We start from the raw sequence: 6,000 nt of genomic DNA, 5'->3' as shown, positions 1-6,000 counted from the left end.
ACTTGGGGTCCAATTTTTCTCTCTTTTATTATGGGCATTAGGTTTTGGACAATACCAGGGCTACAGAGGGCATATGTTAAGTTAGTCTAAGCCTGCACCACGCGAACCTTTGCACCCTATAGGCTACTTTGTCGAATATTTCTGTCTCCAAATGAGCTGTAAAGGTTGCAGCTTTTCTGGCAGCAGCCAGTACAGCTCCCATTAACACATGTTTCATGAGTATAATTTTCAACAGTATTAATAATTGTCCTCATAAAAGCCCATGAAAGGAACTTAATGGACTAGACTGTTTTTATTTCCATGAAATTCCTGCTCTTTTAAAAGCTCTCCATGCCTGGATTTAATATTTTCTACTTTCAGACCTCAACCAACTGTTTCCAGGCATAAACTTTCTTAATTCAAGTGCACTAATGCCAAATGAAAGGCAAAGAGATCTAAAGTTCTGCTAGACCCTGCAAGTTGGGTTGAAAAAGTCAAAGATGAAAGGGGCGCACCCGCCAGTCACCCTCAGATGACCAGGGTGCGACTCTGGGGAATCACTACCTCTAAGAAAGGATTTTTTGACTGCGCCAAAGACCTCATCAGCCTTTGTGAGTGCCCGCTGCAAGGTCTATCCCGCAAGGGATGGCAACCAGCTGGATATGGCCACAAGAGATGATCCAGTTCCAGACCAGGATCTTGGACCTGGGGTCAGGTAGTGGAGAGGCAGCAGCCAGGATTGCTGAGCTGCCTTTGCATGTTTGGCTCATTCGGCCCCTCTTGACTTCCATCGGCAAAGCATGGTACCATCTCCGCAGGCACAGAAGACTGATCACTGAAGAGCAACAGCACAAAATATTCTGGCTGAAGCTGGGAGAGTCTGCTTAGAAACCCAGCTTCAATACCTTTGGCTTAGGCAAGGAGGGAACAGAATTACTAACCTATAAGTTCGACATTCAGTCATAATTAACACTCGGGGGAAACACGTCCAATTCAAGACAGCTCCTAATTCAGCAGATAAAAGGCAGAATGAGATCTCAGTGCTGGAAGCTACAGCACAAACTTAGTCAAAGTAGGGTGGTAATGTTTATCAATGACCGTAATAAGCTTAGCAAACTTACCTGGTGACAAGATCCATCACAGAACGTTGTTAAATCAGCCCTCAATGTTTCTTCATTGGAGGGGTCTTTCAGCTCAGCCAGAAGTTCAAAATTTGGTGCAGATGATCACAGTGACCCATTCTGGTCATACCACCTAGAAATACCAAGCAGTAAGAGTTGAAACACTTGTAACAAACTGCTTACAAGTAGTTAATGGATTTTTATTTGTTCCCTGATATCTCTAAACTGCCCAAGACAACCCGTTATAAGAAAATAAGAAATCTAAGATGTAAAAATACTTTTCTTTATGAATTATTTATCTTGCACAGGAAAACGGCCTTATAAAAACAAACAATCAAACAAGAAAAAGCACAAAAAATGAGACTGGATCAAATACCTCACACCAAGGATCATTGAACTCCTTTGATTTCCAGTGTCAGTGGAAACAAACAGCAGGGAAAATCTTCACTTAAGTCAGAGGACCCCAACCCAAACAATATCAAGCAACCTTGAAAATCCAAGATTAATGTTGATGGAAAAAAACAAGATGATCATTGGTGTGCATTACATCTCAGAATCTCTCTCCTGTTGACCAAGAAAACACCTCACCTCAGGTATATCTTAGACCTAACAGGTCTGTTTTCACCTTATTATAAACAAAACCAGTGTGTGTTATCTTGAAAATGTTTGCTCAAAAAGTTATACAGATAGCTGGCAAAGCTTTTCTCTTTATTATCACCTAAAGCCCTCAGCTTTGCATGTGGCTGTTTGACTGGGACAATCTTTTCTGTGTTAATTCTGTCCCTGTTCTTCAGTAGAGTAATTGCAAGCAAACTTCCCAGCACTGTGGAATCACAGTGATGACTGAGCGAAATATAACTAACAGGAATGACATTCTGGAGTCCTGAAAACCTGAATGCTGGCAAAATTACTGAAAAGAGGAGGAATTCCACAAACACTTGGGAATTTATGCAATAGTTCTCCCAAAAGGATTTTGACTTATACTTTGTGTACCCTCTCAGTCCTCTGTCACCTAACGTGATGTGACTCAATCCATTCCATTGTCTCTCGACTCTAAATTAAGCCTTACATGCAGGAAAGTTATTTCCAGAAAGACTCAGAGAAAGGGGATTTCAGACACAGCATACTTCAGCAGTGAGGCATTTCCAGAGAAAGAGACCATACCAAAGCACCACTTTTAGAATTCTAATAAGCAAAAAAGCCACCCTTGTCTTTCTCATCAGCCACGTGGGTTTGCACAATTAAAACACAATAGTTTCTTCCAGGGCTTTGTTGAGGTCCGGAATAGCCCTATGTAAGTGTGCAGTGTGGCATACCATGCCTATTCTCTGCTCTCTGCAGGTCTGTCTGCCCAAGGCAGCTCCTCCACTCCATGCAAACCTGTTTCTCCCTGGCCGTTGGAAAGGAGTTGTGGTTTTACTTTGCTGCGCTTGAGTAGTGTTTCTGATAATGTCTAGGATCAGGTGTTGCTAAGCTCCAAGAAATACTTAGTTCAGGTCTCACTGAAGCCTTTGTTCAGTGAATATTTCCTTAAAGCAGAACGCAATTTTCATATTTGCATTTACTGTAAAATTATCAGGCTGAAGAAACCTGACAAATTCTGGAAAAACTCTCCTGCCATACATTTTGGAGGTCCAGGAATGAATATTTTTGATAGAGAAAAGGTCTTATTCAGGGATTTCTAACTACTTCTATCCTGAAATCATCTGTGCAGGTAACAACCAACGCAGCTAATACTTACAAGCTGAATGCTTACTCTGAAAATGGCTTAATGCATATTTTCACTTTCTCTGAGGTGAAGTGGATGGAGGCTACTTAGAGTAAAGCCTGCTTGTTTCTTCTCCTTTATAAATTCCTGATTATCAGTGGCTGAAAAAAACATTACCAACATGTAACTGTTCATGATAAAACTTCTTACACCAGTTGGGTGATCCCAGATGATTTCATTATTGCTGTTGAATACAGAGTGAAAATGCTGAGACTCTCTAGAGCTTCTTTACTTAGGAACTGGACTTCAGATTTATTAGGAAAACAGTCTAGTTCTGAAATATTTTCTTAACAAAAAATTGGTCTTTTGGGGGGTTAAGATACAGTTTTGGATTATTTTAAAGAATACATTTGAAGCCAACAGTTTCTGAACGACTAGAGCTAATGAACTGACGCTAGTCAACACGGGTAGTCACAGGTTGCCATATACATACATATGCCATGCCTGAGGAGGCCACACACCAAACTTTTTAAATAAATAGACTAGTACTTGAAATGGCAATATAAAACATTCCCAACTTTGTATTATAACAGCACCCAGCTGTCCGTCAATACAGGAATAGTAGTTTGTTACCAGGCAAAAAATTCCTAGTCCAAAGCCTCAACGGGGCGAAGGGCTGCTGCCAGCTGTGTTTGGCCCAATAAGCTCCTGCAAGCTGGGAAACTTGAAGATGCTGCCTCACACAGAGTCCAACTTGTTCATTAGGAGGCTGCCATCCCCACATCCGCAGGAACTCACTACTGTCTCCTCTTGAAGCACCGGGCTGTCCTTTCCACCGCTGCTTCCTTCACCGGAATAGCCCGCAAGCTCTGACTGAGCCTTTCTGGGAACTGCTTCCTTGGGAAGTGAAGTTACTTGCAAGCCTCATTCCTGGTGTAGAGTGCATAGGGATGTATGTCATCTAAAAGCAAAAATCACATGAGATGACCTTATTGCATAAAAAGGGATAATATCAGCTTTAAACATGTGAAGAACCGAGACACCTGAACGAGGCAGTGGCTGGGAAATCAGCTTCTGCGGTACACAACTTTGGCTGGCTCGGACAGAACAACAGCCACTTCTGCCATCCACATTTGCAGGTGGACACAAAAATACTGTGGCTTTGCGGGATGGACAGGCTCTTTTCTCTCACAGGGCTGACGGCTGCTAACTTTCTTTGTCTATTTCACAGCTATTGCTGGAAAGAAAAAAAAAAAAAAAAAGGCAGCTAAAAAGCCTGCTTTTGCAAAAGCAAGAAACAGGTCTGACTTCTCCCTCCTGGCTGGGATTTCAGTCAAGGCCAGCACAGTGAAGGCCTTGTTCTCCCCTGGAAGTTCAAGACAGTTTTGTTTAGGGGAAATGGAGGCTTCAGCAGCTGCTTTTTGGTAAAAGGAACCTTATAGACAATAGGTGAATCATCCCCAAAAGCAGTCACTTGACATCAGCCACAAAAGCTTCCAGCCTCATGATCAACGAGCCCCTCTGAACTAATATAGGAAGAATTACGGTGGTATTTTCCTGAAGTGTGGAGCTTTGCCTCTCCCTTTTTGCTGGGAACACAATTACAATGCCATCTCCCACTCCCTTCAGCTCTGAATTACCCAAGACAAGTCTGCAACATAGCAAAACGTGAACAGTAGATCATAGGACTTGTCCCATCTCTGCACCTGGTGGTGAAATCCATGCTTCCTTTTTCTTTGACCTTAGACTCCTTTTTAACATATAACTGCATTACCCTCAAAGGCAAAGCTGTTATTTTTTTCTGAGACAAAAAGGAAAAGGAAGCACTGTAAGTTCAACTCAAAAAGGCAATAAACAACATATGCTATCCCTATTTGTGTGTCCACGGAGGGTATAAAAAGCTGCGGATTAATTTTTGAATACATCTGTGGAGGGGACCAATCCTGCAAGCTGGTGGGCACCAGTCCAGAGAAATCCAACTGTCTGCAAAGGCTCTCTTTCTTGAAGATTCACCTCCCAACAGCATTTGGGTTAACGTTTCTTACGTAATACCATAACCGCAGATGTGCAGCTAGAGACTCTTCAAACAGATTCATTTTGATTGAGGTTCTTTATCATTTTAGCTTGCAAACTGGGCTAAATAAAGATTCCATGCAGTTCACAGGCAAAACAACTGTAGCTGAAAGCAGAGATGTGAAGCAAAAGAAAAGCAGATCTGCTTTAATCCTTGACCTAAATATGAAGTAAATAACAAACCTATAGTGAACAAAGACCAAAGGTAGCATGGAAAAAGTCTCTGTTAATGACACCATTCTTCTGGGGCATGTCCCCACTGAATTGCACACAGCTGAATTACTCCAGTCTGAGCCAGCCTTATGACTCATATTAGGAAATGGGTGAGCCAGAGATGCTAGTGATGCAGAAGGGAGAGACCATGAATTGAAACTATGGAGGCTGGGACTCAAATGACCCTGGACCTTCACAGAAGTCACGGGGAGGTTTAATTTTGGAGAAGACAAGGAGGAGGCAAGAAGCGGTGTAACAGGTAAGGTAACAGGTGAGGTAACAAGCTCAGGTAACAGGATGCATGCGATGGAATTTTTTGTCACCTGTGTTTTGGCTCATAATCATTTTGTCTCATTCTAACACGCTGTCATGGAAAAGAAAGAACTGATAGTGGGCTGCAACACAGCATTTCCTTTCCAGAGGGACTAGCGTTAATTGTACTAATCCACGGTGATTTTTTTTCTGCCAAGTATTATTCTTCACGTTCAGATTTTTGAAGCGTAGTCTGCAGCATAATAAAGGAGAGTGGTACAGGCGGCTTTCCAAAAGAGAAAAGGGTTCCTTCAACAGCAGCCACGCCATCGCCCTCCAGTGTTTTCAGGAAGAGCGTGGCTTGTTTCAATATCAGTTTGAAGTAACCATGGCAGAAACAGGATGTTTGGTTTCAGAGAGCAGGCAGTAAGTTTATATTGTCAGAGCAAACACTTGGGACTCCGGATCACAACATCCCTTGCTGTTTACAGAGTGTGTTATGCCAGAATCAGACGTGAAGATGCACTTCACAGTAACAAAAGAGGACAATGCCATTATCCTGCAATTGTCAACAGTGTTACAGTGCTGAAGACTTTAGTTCAATATTTGCCAAGCAGTAAAATGAGCAATGCCTGTCAGTTTGTTGACCTGGAT

This window comes from Chroicocephalus ridibundus, chromosome 6 (genome assembly GCF_963924245.1).
Source record: "Chroicocephalus ridibundus chromosome 6, bChrRid1.1, whole genome shotgun sequence".
Classification (NCBI taxonomy): Eukaryota; Metazoa; Chordata; class Aves; order Charadriiformes; family Laridae; genus Chroicocephalus; species Chroicocephalus ridibundus.
The sequence above is the reverse complement of the archived record's forward strand: the minus strand, read 5'-3'. Positions refer to the sequence as shown.